The sequence below is a fragment of the Phocoena sinus genome, chromosome 5 (assembly GCF_008692025.1).
Source record: "Phocoena sinus isolate mPhoSin1 chromosome 5, mPhoSin1.pri, whole genome shotgun sequence".
NCBI classification, from domain to species: Eukaryota; Metazoa; Chordata; class Mammalia; order Artiodactyla; family Phocoenidae; genus Phocoena; species Phocoena sinus.
Window position 1 is genome coordinate 74,475,255 of NC_045767.1, and position 15,500 is coordinate 74,490,754.

Sequence of the window (15,500 nt, forward strand, 5' to 3'; positions counted from 1 at the left end):
TCCATCATTATCATATCCAAACTGTAGCATGACCTTAGAAGTCTAGCTGTATCCAATATAATAATTGTTTCCTATAATAATATACGATTTAACATTTATTGAGTTCTTACTATATACCAGGCACCTTATATAAAACCATTTCAGTTATTCCTCGTGACAGCACTGGGTTTGGTAAGTATTCTGTTTTCCAGATGATGAAACTGAGACAAAGAGATGTTAAATTGCTTCTTTAGTTTAGTAATGACATGGCAGGACTGGTTCTCTAATCCAGATCTGACTGATTTTACCCATGGTGCCTTCCTTTCAAGAAAATGATACTAGTAATAGCTGACATTGTGCCTGGGACTATTCTAAGCACTTTGTACCTTTCAACTCATTTCAAACTTCACAATAAGCCTATTTTACAGCTGAGGTAAAGTGAGGTTAAATAACCCATCCCAGGTCACGAGGCTAGTAGGCGGTGGAGCTGGGTTTTGAACCAAGGGAGTCTGGTGGCTGAGACCGGGCCACTCTTCTAAAGCAGTAGCACCATTCCACCTAGAATTCAATAAATAAGACTAATATTTCCTAGGGAGGCATTGCCCACTCCCCTGCAGTCAACCTGACCTACCCACCTAGGTGTGCAGCCCATCCAGCTTCTGTTATGGGGCCCAGGGGCGTGTGAAGCACACCATGTTAGCATCCCTTTTGCGGGGAAAAGGTAAACAAGGAAACTGTTGGAAAGGGAGGTTGAGGTGCTTCTCCAGGTTCCCCTAAGCAAGCTAGCAGTCGGATCAAGGTTTTGAACCCCTGGTCTCAACCCACTAAGCCGTTACCTTGCTCTTGAATGGTGAATAGGTGCCTTATCTTTTCAGGATGGGGTGACACCTGGAGAAGGTCCCAGGGCCCTGGGAACATGCCTGCCCTCATGCAATGGCTGCAGGTCATCAAAGGACACACGATAGTCCATTGAGGGAATTCTCATATCCAAAAGACCTACAAGTCCCCCTTCTTCAGTCCAGGGCAGACTCCTCCTCCCAGCGACCTGGCCCTGCAGCTCACCAGGCTGTGGCCAAGGGTGTTTATCTGCAAGCCTGGAGGAGACCAAGCACCAATCTGCCCTGCAGATAGCACAATTGAAGGCAGCGAGGGCTGCCTGCCACGTCAGATTACAGCAAATGACTGCAGGACCTTTCCCCCAAAGGCCTGCAAAGGACCACATTTTGTGGGACTGTTGTGGGATGAGAGCCTTGAGGAGGGAGAAGGCAGGAGTAACAGCGGCAGACAGCAGCTCCTAAACCCTGCCTGGACGGTCAGTGGAGACCAATCTGCCTGGCCTGTTTAATGACACAGTTTAAGCATTTCCCTGCCTCCTGCCCGTTTCCTTTCTCTGCACTGTGCACATTGGTGTTAATTACTTACAATTAATAACCATAACAAGAACTATCAGGGCCCCTAACAACTGCAATCACATTAGACCTTTCATCTCGGTAAGGCCAGACTATCTCTTCCAAGCAACCCAGATAAATACCTTAAAGAAGGATGTATATAGATGCTCTCTATATGTTACCTCATGTACTTCTCAGGACCACTTTATATTGTAGGGATTATTAGCTCTTGTTTTACTGATGAAGAAACTGAGGCTCAGAGAAGTAATATAAGGAAGATGTGAATGAAAGAGACTATACATTTTGCAATCAAGCCTTTTTGCCACTTAACCAAGGGATGGAGTTACTACAGGAAGGGAACCACTGTGGGTCTTTTCATCCCTTTGGACAAAACTCATGTATACATTATCCAAGACACCAACTGCATTCTGGATCACTGTGAATTCCAGTCTCTGTAATTTTTTCCCTTTCTTATATCTGGGGGTGTAGGGACTTCCCTGGTGGTGCAGTGGTTAGGAATCCGCCTGCCAATGCAGGGGACACGGGTTCGAGCCCTGGCCTGGGAGGATCCCACATGCCTCGGGACAACTAAGCCCGTGTGCCACAACTACTGAGCCCACGTGCCACAACTACTGAAGCCAGTGCGCCTAGAGCCCGTGCTCTGCAACAAGAGAAGAAACCGCAATGAGAAGCCCACACACTGCAAGGAAGAGTAGTCCCTGCTTGCCGCAACTAGAGAAAGCCCGCACGCAGCAACGACGACCCAACACAGCCAAAAATAAATAAGTAAATAAATAAATTTATATCTGTGGGTGTAGTGTCCTTAGCTTTTTTCCTTTAATAGCCAGGGGCTCTGACATATAGTGATGTCACTATATGGTTTAACCATACATGAACTACTATGCAAAGAACTAACAAACCATGGCCAACAGAGGAAAGGCAATCTTGTCGAGAGGTTTGTGACTTTAAAGACACAATTTTATCCGGAAGATTCAGGATCTAAGGGATCTTTTTCTCTCTACTGCTGACAAAACTCAGAATTAAGTGAGCACACTGGTGAGGGACAAGCAGCCGTTACCACCCCAGCACAAGGTTCAGGGGAAAAGGACAGACTCGAAGGTCACTTGAAGAGCTATATAAGCCTCTGAGGAGTAAGAGAAACTGGCAACAAGCACGGAGCTGAGTCTCGGGGGAGAAGCAACTGTCTGAGACAACAGCGTTCTCAGTTTGTTTCAATCTATACTTCTGGAGAACTGCCATGCACTTTGAATTTCTGCGTGGAGGAATATGAGTAGTCACAGGAATAGGAATATTCCTAACGTATTATTCCCTTGCTAACTGAAATCTCAGAAAAGTAGCCCATGAAGGAATGCAGAATGAAGTGCCTCCCTCACAGGTTGAGTTTTCTCCCCCCTTTTTCCAGCTCTTCCCAGCAGGGAACTGGGTTTGGTGATGGCTTCTTTCCCCCTCACAACAGAACTGAGTGCAGAGTGTGGCTGGCTATTGGGCTGTTAAGAACAGAAGTAGCAACAGGCTGTGTGGTCAGGATTAGGAAAGCAAAAATGGATCCTAGAGGTAAAATTACTTAAAAAAGAAAGGTCCTGGCAGAACAATCTCCTAGGTATATTTGCTAAGGAAAGAAACAGAGAAAAAAATGGAAGAGTTCCAAAAAAATTACAAATCAGACCTGAATTTATATTCTTGTAAACACTGAGGAAATCATCTTTACTTTAACCAAAGGTCAGCAGGCAGGCGCTCAGGGTCTGAATGTAAACAATTCTAATCCAGACTGCAAAGTGGTTTTAAAAAGAACAAAGAAAAGAGTAGACTTTTTTAGAGAAGAAAGAAGGAAGAACACTGGAGCGCAGGGCTGCTGAGTAAGGGCAACAGAGCTTACCTGTTGGCGGAACAGACTTTCAGGAGAAAAAAAATTGAGGTCATCTCACAGGTTTAGACGGAAATTGCCTCTGGTGAACGCAGAAGGTAAGACAAAATAAGGCAACTCTGAATTCAGCCCCCTCCCAACACGGGCTGAACAGGTCTGCATCTTTGAGTTAAGTTTCAAAAAAAGTCCCCACTCCACTTCAGAGTTTAAAAAAATAATAATTAGTTCAACTTCCCAGACAAGCAGAGGCAGGATTAATGATTAAGAGAAACAAAAAGGATTAAATATCTGGACTGGGAGAAAGTTCCGGTGTCACCAAAATGTCAACGGCATCTCTTTTCCTTTCAAAAAGGGCTTCTCCCGCTGGGTCAAACACCCGGGGCTAAACCATTCAGTTTATATTTTTCATTCAAATTCTTCCTTCAGATCCATCAGGGGCCAGTGGTCTAAATGCCCGGAGAGAAAAATGGAGGGTTTCAGCTCACCTTTTCGAGTGCTGCCTGGGGCTCTCAAAGCAGCAACAACCCTGCAGCTCTCTCGCCTTGTGGGTTAATCCAGCAGCTCCTTGGGCCACCTGAGCAGGACCGGCCTCCACCGGTCATATAGGTGCCTTGAGGAAGGAGGAAGGCACTGGTCGGTGGAGACCAGGAAATGCGTGACATCACGGGAGCCTCGACAGATAAAACATTGTTGGGACCTTAGCTATTGAAACAGTCAGGTAGGTCCCGCCCACCTGTCATTTACCTGAATACCTGCGAGCAGGTAGGTGGCGTCTCTGCGTGGACAAATGAATCAGAGCAATTTGCCCTATGGAATTTACTTTCTTTCCTGAGCACAGCGCTTGTCCAGCTCCGTGGACAGATCTAAATTTATACGCCTGGTTGCTTCCTCAGTCCCCTCCTCCCACCCTCCCAATAGTTGCCTACAAAAGAGTTAAAAAGAAAGTTTATTTACTTTTTTTCATTTTCAAAGCTTTATTTTTAAAAATTGAAGTATAGCTGATTTACAATATTATATTAGTTTCAGGTGTACGACCTGCATATTGAATCAGGTGTAGTGATTCAATATTTTTATAGATTATATTCCATTTAAAGTTATTACAAAATAATGGCTATACTTCCCTGTGCTGTACGATATATCTTTTTTGCTTATTTATTTTTTACATAGTATTAGTTTGTACCTCTTAATCCCCTACCCGTATCTTGCCTCTCCCCACTTCCCTCTCCCCACCAGTAGCCACTAGTTTGTTCTCTATGAGTCTGTTTCTGTTTTGTTATGTATATACAGAAACAGACTGCTTTATCTTTTAGATTCCACATATAAGTGATAACAGGATCTTTAAACACAAAACAGACAGTCATTTAATGAGCATAAAAGGGAAGTGTGTGAAGATTGACTGCTTGGAATATATCAGATTTATCCCCAAATTGCCTTTCTTAATGGCATCCATTTGGATCCCAAGTGCTTCTCTGTTCCAATAAAATAAATGAGAGGTGACATTTCAAATTCATTTAAAAAAAATCTAAATATGATGATTGTTAGCAGTTTCAGAGTCAAGTTTTCAAACACTTGACTTTCAAACACTTTCACACTCTCCCCCTCCCAGCATTTCATCCCATATTCAGGTGTTTGTAAAACTTCCATCACTCCTACCTCCCTGACCTGGCAGAGTCACATGGAGGTTACAGTTCACTGCTGGCCTGCAATTAGGAGCAATTTAAATGATTCAGATTCGAATGATTGTACAGTAATAAGGTGGCTTTGTCAGCTGGTGAGAGCCCGGAAGGAGCAGTTGGGATTATTTCTGTCCCAAGTGTGGTGTGTGTGACCCTGGGCAAGTCACTGTGTTGCTTCAGCTTTTCAAGTAGGAAAAGATTGGAACACTACAATTCATCTGGTGTCACAGCGACCGCTGTGAGCTATCGCGACTGACTGTTAAACCCTTTCATCTTTCAGATGAAAGGCATCTTTCAGAGGACTGTAAACAGCTTCCATCACTGTATTTAAATGTCGTGTATTTCTGTGGCCCCCGTCCAGTATCTCTGGACAATTTATCTACTCTCTGGAATGTACTACCTGGGGAAATCGTGGGTTCTCCCTCCCGGGAGGATAGCCTGCTTACCCAGAGATACACTATTTTTTTTCCTTGAAGAAAAAAAAAAAAGTTGAAATCCCGGCTTTTCCCCCCTACTCTAGCTCCCTTTTCTCTTGATACTGGAAACGCTTTGGTTCCATAGTTCTAACACTGTCCTTCTTCAGAGGTTTTTGGATTGGTTGGTTGGTGTTTTGGCTGGGGGGAGGGGTGGAGGAAGAAGGATAAGTGGGAGGGGGAGGGGAGGGAAGGGGGAGGGGAGGGAATGGGGAGGGAGGGGGAGGGGAGGGGAGGGGAGGGGAGGGGGAGGAGGAGGGGAGGGGAGGGGGAGGAGGAGGGGAGGGGAGGGGAGGGGGAGGAGGAGGGGAGGGGAGGGGAGGGGAGGGGAGGGGGAGGAGGAGGGGAGGGGAGGGGGAGGAGGAGGGGAGGGGAGGGGAGGGGGAGGAGGAGGGGAGGGGAGGGGAGGGGGAGGAGGAGGGGAGGGGAGGGGAGGGGGAGGAGGAGGGGAGGGGAGGGGAAGGGGAGGGGGAGGAGGAGGGGAGGGGAGGGGAAGGGGAGGGGAGGGGAGGGGAGGGGAGGGGAGGGGGAGGGGAGGGGAGGGGAGGAGGAGGGGAGGGGAGGGGAGGGGAGGAGGAGGGAGAGAGGAGGAAGGTGTTGATTCCATTCTCTTGGCCTCCACATTGACTGGGTGTCGCCAGTCATTTGATACCTTGTAAAACAACCAGGGAGGGAAGGAGGAGAAATTCTAGTCAAGGGCTGGGGTGCAGGGCGGGTTCTGGATACTTCATTTGCAAAAGAGCTGGCTTCTCGCCCCAGCCGTCCCAGAGTGCTCTAGACTACCTGCCCCACCTGGGAACTGGGTGCACTTTGTAGAGAACTGAAGCTTAAAAAACAAAACAAAACAAAAAAACCCATTCACGTTTTTATCCAGTAGAAACTGTGGTAGGTGTGGCTACTACTTTATTATTAACAACGACAACAAAATAAGACTAAGGCATCAAAACCTACTTGCCGGTGTTTCCGGAATAAGTACCGGCCCGACAGCAGGAGGGCCAGCCCGGCCGCAGGCCTGGTGAGTCATCAGAAGGCCTGCGTACAGTTGCCTTCCGTGTGTGTCAATCACCTTTGAAGGGTGCCAGGCCCCACCGGGGAGGGGGAGAAAATCACAGACTTAGGGAGGGTTGACGGGGAACACGGTTTCTGAGTGAAAGAATTTGCAGGAAGTGACAGCGCAGAAAGCGTTTTCTAAAGCCATCGAGGTGATGGGGCTTCGCTTGCTGTATTCAGAGACACAGCCTTCTGCTCCTGTGGTTTGATGAATAAAAATTGAGAACAGAAGTGGAACCATGAGTGGAGCTTACTCCCAGAAACGGTGTATAAAAGGAAAGGAGGGCTTCCCTGGTGGCGCAGTGGTTGAGAGTCCGCCTGCCGATGCAGGGGACACGGGTTCGTGCCTCGGTCCGGGAGGATCCCACATGCCGCGGAGCGGCTGGGCCCGTGAGCCATGGCCGCTGAGCCTGCGCGTCCGGAGCCTGTGCTCCGCAACGGGAGAGGCCACAGCAGTGAGAGGCCCGCGTACCGCCAAAAAAAAAAAAACAAAAAAACAAAAAAAAAAAGGAAAGGAAAAAGTAGATGTATCTCACATAATAAGCCCCTCGACTTGGTACTCCTGGATTCAGAATAATCTTTAAAGATTAAAAATATCAATATGGGCTTCATCATTCCATTGGGGCTGTTGCATTATTTATGGAAATGCTATTTCTAAAGTACTGGTGAAAAGATATACACAATAATCATAAGAAACAAACACTGAATAAGCGCTTAGCTGGTGCTACTTAGTGTTGTAAGCACTTTGTACCACAATCCTATGTCAGGCACTATTACTATTTGCATAGACGCTGGAAAACCGAGGCCTAGAGACGCTGAGTACTCACTGAAAGCCAGCCCAGCCAGCAAATGGCAGGGCCAGAGCAGTTTAACCCGCTGGGAAAAAATGGGGAAGGGTTCTGGTTTCATGCTTCCTGGACAACTTCCTGGACACTAATCAAAGTTCTTACCCATCCTCTCTTCAGAAGGAAGTGTCTTGTAGAAGTAGCCCTGGGAAGTGTAGTTTCTGGGAAGGACTGTCTCCAATTGCAAATGAATTATTAATCTGGTTTATACACTGAGTATGTAAATATAGAACATATAGACATATGGATACATTTATACATATATTTATGAGAAAACACACCAGGAAATCCAGCATCCCTGGGTGCATCCTCAGGGTGCATCATCCTTTTGGAGTCTGTCAAACCAACCCCAAGCAAGGAAGGCCAACTTGAGGGGCCCCTCCAGAATGATCGGTTGTAACTCTCTATGACATCATTTATGGTTATTTCTCTCTAAAACTTCAACAGTCAATCCCTTTAAAATCTGCAAATGTTATCAGAAGGGTCATAAGAGCATAGAACTACATACTACTGGATTATATGGACAACATAAAATTAAGTTCCAATACAACCACTACCAAGTTAGATGGTTTGGACCACGCTTGGCAAATACTAGACACACGCCTCTCAGTTTCCTCCTCCCATATCACTCTCACTGTCATTGCTAGAAGGCCGTGGTGCCCTTGAGCTCAGAGGTAACCTTGGAATCTTCAAGACCCAAGTCCAAGCACCATAGCAATTTCTATCCTTGGTTTGAGAGTAAATGGGAGGGATAATCAGGAAAGGAAAAGATCGGTGTTGGCTGGTGTCATTAGGCAAGATTTCATGGAGAATGGAACATGAATCAAACCTTTTAGGATTTGGAGAGATAGCTGAGAAGGGCACACAAATCCAGACAGGACAGCAGGTAGAGGCAGGGACGATCCCAACTTGTGTGTGTTGGGGAGGAAGGTATGAGAAGGGGATGAGGGAAAGGACAAGACCATGAAAAGTGCACCTTGTTGGGGTAAAGAGGAGCCATCCTGTGCTTGGTTTGGATGGGTAAGGTGGGCCAGATGATAAAGAGCCTTAAGAGCTCACCCTTCACGTCTTTACATTACTGCTGGAGACTTCTCTCATGATGATTAAACCGCGAAAGGAAGAAAGACAGAAAGAGGGAGAAAGAAAGACAGGAAGGAAGAAAGGAAAAGAAAGGAAGGAGGGAGGGAGGGAAGGAAGGGAGGAAGGAAGAGAAAGAAATTCAGCATCTAGGGCATGGGTCATTTATTAAGAGCGACCGTATTTTTGGCGTTGAGCTAAACTTCTACGATATGCCATTTCGGCTACCATGTGATCATCTCACTCTTTAGAAGCAAGCTTCCTTTGCCATCAACATATCCTGTAAACTTTGTTCTCTGGAGACACAGGTGGAACACATTAGAAAGCTCTCTGAACTCAAGGCTGGGCCTGTCCTAGTTAGCCAGCCAGCTCACTTGGGCTTTTTCATTAGTCTGAATTCTTTTATGTATCTTGACAGGGAAATCTATGGGTGGGGGGGGGGGGGGGAAAGGAGGTCTGTTTTCAAAGCTCTTTCCTTCTAGATCACTACAATGAAGGTTGGCATTCTCAAGGATTCTTCCTGGCAATGAACTATTGCTAAGACCGTACCTCAAGATTCGTCAGAACTACTTTAGCCCCTCTTTGCTTCCTTTTTCTTCCCCTACAGCATATTTGTAGAGTTGTCTGAGACGCCTGAATGCCACCACAAAAGTGAACATATTCCATCTGATTTTAATAAAAGGCATCTCTTTAGCTGAAAGTATCTAGCATTATGAGATGGAATTGCTGTACATATTGTGTCATGTTGGCCTCAGTTTCTTTTTTGAGCTAGCTTAGCTCCAAATCTTTTAATGGATAATTACAAGTACTTAGCAAGGTACAAGTAGGCAGAACCCAGAGGGCAGTTACGGAAAATAATAGTGATAATCACAGATATCAGCTGATGGGATAGATGCCGTCTGGTTCTATGTATGTGGAAGAGATTGCATTTCTCTCACAAACTCACAGCCCATGTGTTATCTGGCTTGCAGATGAGCTTCTAGGCTACTCGATGGATGTACAGTTTGGGAGTACTCTCTGGGTTGTCTGCTTTTGGCGAGAGAGGGAGTACATTGGTCACTGGAGGTGGCACATCACATTTTGTGATGGTTTCCTACACAGACCTGCGGCCAGCACGGCACATTCTTCTTTAGTAGAAAAAAGAAAAAAAGACATCATTATTGCTCTCTCTGTAAATGTCACAAGGCCTATATTCCACAAATGTGAATATCTATGCTTTTATGACTCTATCCTTGCATAAACCAGGTGGGTTAGTCAATTTTGGGGCTGCTGGTTGTTGCTATTTTGAAGGTTTTCGTATCTTTCTTGGTTCCATCATATATAGCTACTATAACTGACCCAATACCATGTGTCAAAGGTGTAAAATGTCTCTTCTCCTTTTGAACTTTGGCCTCATCCTGGGAGCTTTCATGTCCTTGTAGACAACCCCTCTACATCCTTGACCTTGTCAACTCTAAGGACATTTATCACTACTCCTCTTAAGGTGCCCATTTTCGGGGCCACCCCTTGGATCTTCTTATCATGCAGAAATCTTCAATTTCAAGAAAAAAATCTGAGGATGCTGCTCCCTCCTATATTCTTTTAGCCATTCAGATTTTCCACTCCCCTACCCAAATTCTACCTTCCTCTTTGAATTGATTGTGACCCCTGGTTCTTGACTCCTAGAGGCTGTCCAAGAATATTGTTCCCTACTGTTTTCACTTCAAGCCTGTCTGGTCCAGATCCCACTTCCTTGCCTGCATCCTCAACTTCCTAATGGCCTGGCAGAACCAGGGTGCCAGGCTTCTCTCTTTCTATAAGCACGATGGTTGGTGCCACTATATGTGTACGCTCTGCAACGCCAGCTGCGCTAGTCAAGTCTCCTCGGCAATCCTGGCCTGTGACTCTTCTCTGCAGCCATCCCACCTTCAGTTCATTTGCCTTTGCTGGTACACTAGGCTTTTCATGACCTGGTCCCTGCCTGCCAATCATACCTCATCAACACCTCCACATCCTTTCCACCCACAGAATACCACCCACGCCCCAGCCCCCATGCCCTGGTAACACTGTGTTAGAAGGACTGCCCCCCCATACCCCCATTTCCGCAGGAGAGTGGTTTCCAAAGCAAACTCCGACCATGCTTCGCCCTTCACTCATTCTGCCCCTGCAAGTCCATCGCTGGAAAAATGGGGGAAAAAACACAGGCAAGCTTGGCTTCTCTCCTCCCCTTTCTGTCTTGGGAATGAGCCCGAGTTTTCCTCTGCAGCTCCACCTGCTGAGTCTTCCCCAGGCAGGCTTCTGTTTGAGAAGCTGCCGTGCCCAGATCTGCTCAGGCTGGGTGCCTTCAAGCTCTGTTTTCCCTTGTTCCAGGCCTCGTTCTCCAATTTAGCTATTACCATTTGAAAGGCGATATTTTGGCCTCCATAATTACTCCTTTGAATTTTTCTCCAATTATTCCAAACTTAGGAGAGTCACTGTTCGTTGGGGTCCCCTTGGATATCCCAAAAAACCTGAGTGTGGTTCCCATAACAACCAGGGTCTCTCACTGCTAGGCTCTTACCCACGCAGCACCATCTTAACAGTTCTTGTTCATTTACCAACGCCTGGATTGATGTTATGCACTTTTATATATTCTCCTACAGAATCCTGGCAGAAACCCCATGAGCTAGCTCTGCTTAGCAGATGAAGAAGCTGAGTCTCTGAGTGGTAAAGTAACTTGTCCAACATGCCCAGCAGGTCACAGGCAAACCTGACACTCAGGTATTTCTCCTCCTTCAGCCTGGGTAACTCCTTCTCCCTCTTCGTGTCTCAGCACAGATGCCACCTCCTTTATAGAATCTCCCCTGGCTTTCCGACACCCGCACCTGTGCTGTGCTCTCCTTACGCCCTACTCCAGCAGTTATTGTGCTGATTGTAATTTATTACAGACAATCCGCTCTCTAGACAGTCAGCTAGTGAACACGACTTTTCATAGACCTTCAGGACGTAGCCCAGTGCCTGGAAGGAACACAGCCCCGTGCCTTCAATAAATATTAGTTAAAAGAACTAAAGATGACTATAAAACAAGGGAAAGAATGAGGGAAGGGGGGGAATTCCCATTGTTAGGTTAAATTTGGAAGTATCCCTCCTTCCTTTTCCCAGGAGTCTGGGCTTGTAGACTTTGGGAAGGGAACTAACTTTATTACATTTAATTTTCACGGTAATACTACATTCTAGACATTCATTCTTCATTCATTCACTTATTCAAAGAAAATTGTTAAACACTCTTAAGGATGAGAAGAATCTCTGTTTTCAGGAACTCATAATCGATGGAGAAGCAGAGTTACAGACAAAGGATTAAAGCACAGGTGGAAATTACCGGGTGCTTGTGCAATTGCAGGAAAGAGGAAGGTCAGCTTGTTTCTTCTCATGGAAAGGCTTTAAGTTGTTAAAGAGTTCTGCCCAAGTTCACCCAGCTAGTAAATGATGGCGCTGACACTGGGGGTGCAGATCTGCTTACTTTAGAGCCTGTAGCTTTCCCAGGCTCCACATAGCCTCACCTTGGCCCTTAGGCAAGAAGGGGGCTCATGGGAACGGGGACTTGCCCTGCTTCTAGATTCTGTGTGCGTCACTCCAGAGAACCTGAGGCTTCTTACGCCCTAACAATTTTCACGAATTCAGAGGTGCGTTCTCTGAGTGGGTAGAAAAACCAACAACTTCTCAAATGTGGTCTCAGAGTTTCCTGAGAAAGTTGAAAGTTCATAATACCTAGTAACACACGGTGACTCACAGATACACACACAAAATGGCCCAGTAAGGGATGGAGTGGAAAAGGCAAAAGCAAGAAGGGAATCACATTGCTGGTTCCTTCGGGTGTGATTAGTACAGAAGAAGCTAACTTTCTAGATAGGGATGTGTGTTCCTTCCCACTGAACTTTTGCTTCCATCCAAGAGAGGGCATGTTCTCAAAAACGGGGATCATTGCCAAGAATCCTGTCCTTCAGTTCTCCTAAGTCAAAGAATAGAAGAAAGGATATCAGGAAAACCACTCACCATTAATGTGGAGACAGCTCTCGGTCTGATTCTGACTACCAGAGTCTCAGCAAAGGGAAGTTCGTTTGTCTGTTCTCAGATTATGAGCAGGTGAAGATGTTCCTTCTCAGCTTGGACAATGAACCTGGATGGCTGCCTCTCTTTTCAGCCCTTCTTAGAGCTGAATTTCCCTGGGCACCTGCCACAACTCCATGATGAGGTGCCTGGAGTAAACAAGGGCGCTTCCTGGTGGTCGTGAAGCCACAGCAAGGTGGAGCATTGAACATGGATTCCGATGATGTGGATGAAGGCATCTCCGTGGCCAGTTCTGGTAACTCTGGCTCCAGGAGCTGCCAGCTCCTCCCAAGTTCAGTGTGGAAGCTGCTCTTGCAGTCGAAGTTTAGATTATCACCGAGTGATGAATACTTTCCCCTCCTACTCACCCTCGCCAATTATGAGAATGTGGGGTTGTTGCCATCATAAGCCTTTCCTGGAGTCCCCCATTACTGGGTGGCTCAACTAATCCTGCATTGGAAATGTTGACCTCAACTGCAACCAAGGTGCCAAAGTGCAGACAGCAGAAGCTCATTCTCCCTGGGGTATGAGACTGTCTGAAAGATGCCTGCATCTTATTTTCAAATCCCTTCAGCTCAGTTCAATGAACATTTGCAGAGAGTTAAGAGCTAGAAGCAGTGTTATAAACCGGCCCGGGGAATAGAGGCCCCAGATCTCCAAGTTCTCTGTTTGTACTGCCTTAATTGAGGCTTTGTCAATATCAGCACTGGCCATCAGCCTAGGGCGGCTAGGCTGGTCTTTTCAGCTCAGCCTGTCCCCCTGAAGTGGCATGGTCCACGTGGCAAGGGAGAGGCTGGCCTTCAGTCCTTTCTCCCACTTTCTCTGAGTCGCCCCAGGAGGTGGACGGAAGTATGGCTTTGACAAGTCCTGCCACGGGTGTATTCCCACCTCTGTGTTGGGTGACTCTCACTAAAGTGTCTCCCCAGGGTGGGCAGTCCTTTTGCATTATTTGGCTGCACCTGGATCAGTACTGTTCATGTTCCATCCACCTACCTATAAACTCGCAGCTGTGACTATGGAGTGTGTGGGGCAGCAAGCCAGGTGTACCTCAGGATGCGCACCAGGTCTTAGTTGTGGCAGGCAGGCTCCTTAGTTGTGGCTCACAGGCTCCTTAGTTGTGGCATGCGAACTCTCAGTTGCAGCACGCATGTGGGATCTAGTTCCCTGACCAGGGATCGAACCCGGGCCCCCTGCATTGGAAGCTCAGGGTCTTATCCACTGTGACACCAGGGAAGTCCCTGCTTTTCTTCAATGTCATATAGCTGTGCAGTTTTGGCAGCGGGGACAGCAGTCATGCTGGGCATGTCCCCTCCTCATCTCTGCCTCAAGGGGATGCTGCACACACCAACTCCTTTGAACCTGAAGGTGGAAGAAGACCTGTGAGTCTTCTGATCTACCCTCTACCCGTCTGAAGGTAGCATCGTCTCCAGAATAAAGGAACCAGGAACCACATGCCAGAGGTCAGCAGCAGGTCAGTCCCAAGCGCTAGTCATCTCAAAGCCAAACGTTCTAAACTGATTGCCATTATTTCTCCCTGCCCCCATGCCCTCTCCTACAAATCTCCTTGTTGTATAGAAACTGTATACTACCTACCCTCTTCATCCGTGCTTAAATGGAAAGAGGAACATAGAAAGAGTAATCAGGGTCTGTCAATGCGCATGCCCAAAGTAACGGAAATGAAGTAACCCTCTGTAATGATCCAAGGATGGATTGACCCAAATGCAACAAGAGAGCTCTGCTGTCTATGATCCTGACACCACCATTAGGAGTTAGTCTGGGTCCTGTGAGAAGCAGATGCCAGGATGAGGTTAGGCACGCAAGGACTTAATTAGGGAAGATACCTGTGTGAGCGACAACAGGACAGGAGCTGAGAAAGGTTGGGAAAGCACATGGAAAAGCTTAATCATGTGTTTGTTGAATGAATGGGTGGATGGATGGATGGATGGATGGATGAATGGATGAATGAATGGGCAAAGTATAGTTTGGAAAGGGGAGGAGAAAGGAAGCATCTGGGTACAGAACGATGTGAATTAGCAGAGTTGCTATTAAGTTATAGGCAGGGTAGATATTCAGCTGGGGCTGTACTGGGTGTTTACTCCTGACATCTCCTCCGATTGTTCAGGTCTATTCAGACTGGTTGATGCCTGTGCTGTACTGATTGCTAAATATTTTGAAAATCATCCCTAGTTACATGGACTGTCATATTGCCTAGAATATCTGGTGATGTTTTCACAAACGGAAAGTTACTTATTTCTGATGGCCATTCCACCGCAACATGGGGCCACCACACATGCTAGGAATTCTCGCAGATGGTGGTGGTGCCATCATCAGGGGAGCCACCCAAATCCATTTGCTGTTCTGTGACTCTGATGGAGGGCAATTTATCAAATTGAGGCTATGTCCATTCCAAGTTTCTGAGGAGCTGCTGCTTTTTGCTCTACTCTCCCTAGGAAAGAATTCATATTACTTTTCCCCCCCTGCCCCAGTAAAAATACACCAGCAACCAACGCTGGTGAACTTCTTTGTTCTCTTATAAGCACAGGACGGCCTCCTCAGACTGGAGAGTATTTGAAGAAAAAATAAACTGAGACCAAGTGAAATGTGACCTGTTATTAAAGTTTTTATTCTCACAACATGCTGAAGTAATGGGAATACTTGAGGGGCAAACTGATGAAATGTCTAGACTTAAAAGCCAGGTGGACAAGAAGAAGAACTGGCAGATCCCATGAGGATGTGGGAGCTGGAGACAGGGAGGAACAAGAGAAGGGAACTCAGGAACCCCCGGAGATTGTACCAAGGACTCTGAACTCTCATGGGCGGTGGTATTGGGGTTTAGGCCAAGTTTAACTAGCGCTCCAAAGAGTATATAAGGGGGTACACCTGGTATCTGGGGTGTACTTAGGTTAGCTGGACTTGTTGTTTCTCCTCTCCCGTTGTGGAGCACAGGCTCCGGATGCGCAGGCTCAGCGGCCATGGCTCACGGGCCCAGCCGCTCCGCGGCATGTGGGATCTTCCCGGACCGGGGCACGAACCCGTGTCCCCTGCATCGGCAGGCGGACTCT

At 46.9% G+C, this 15,500-nt stretch overlaps 1 protein-coding gene across 2 annotated transcripts in view; it reads right to left on the reverse strand.

Moving 5' to 3' along the window:
- LNX1 (ligand of numb-protein X 1) overlaps positions 1-3,904 on the reverse strand; it is a 136,453-nt gene extending 132,549 nt beyond the window's left edge. The window contains exon 1 of one of the 2 annotated variants that reach the window (XM_032632084.1): positions 3,738-3,904. The gene's annotated coding sequence lies outside the window, so the exon portion shown is untranslated. Of the gene's footprint in view, positions 1-3,264; positions 3,650-3,737 lie in introns of those variants that run through there. The other variant, XM_032632085.1, reaches the window with a different exon arrangement.
- Positions 3,905-15,500: the final 11,596 nt, after the last annotated feature.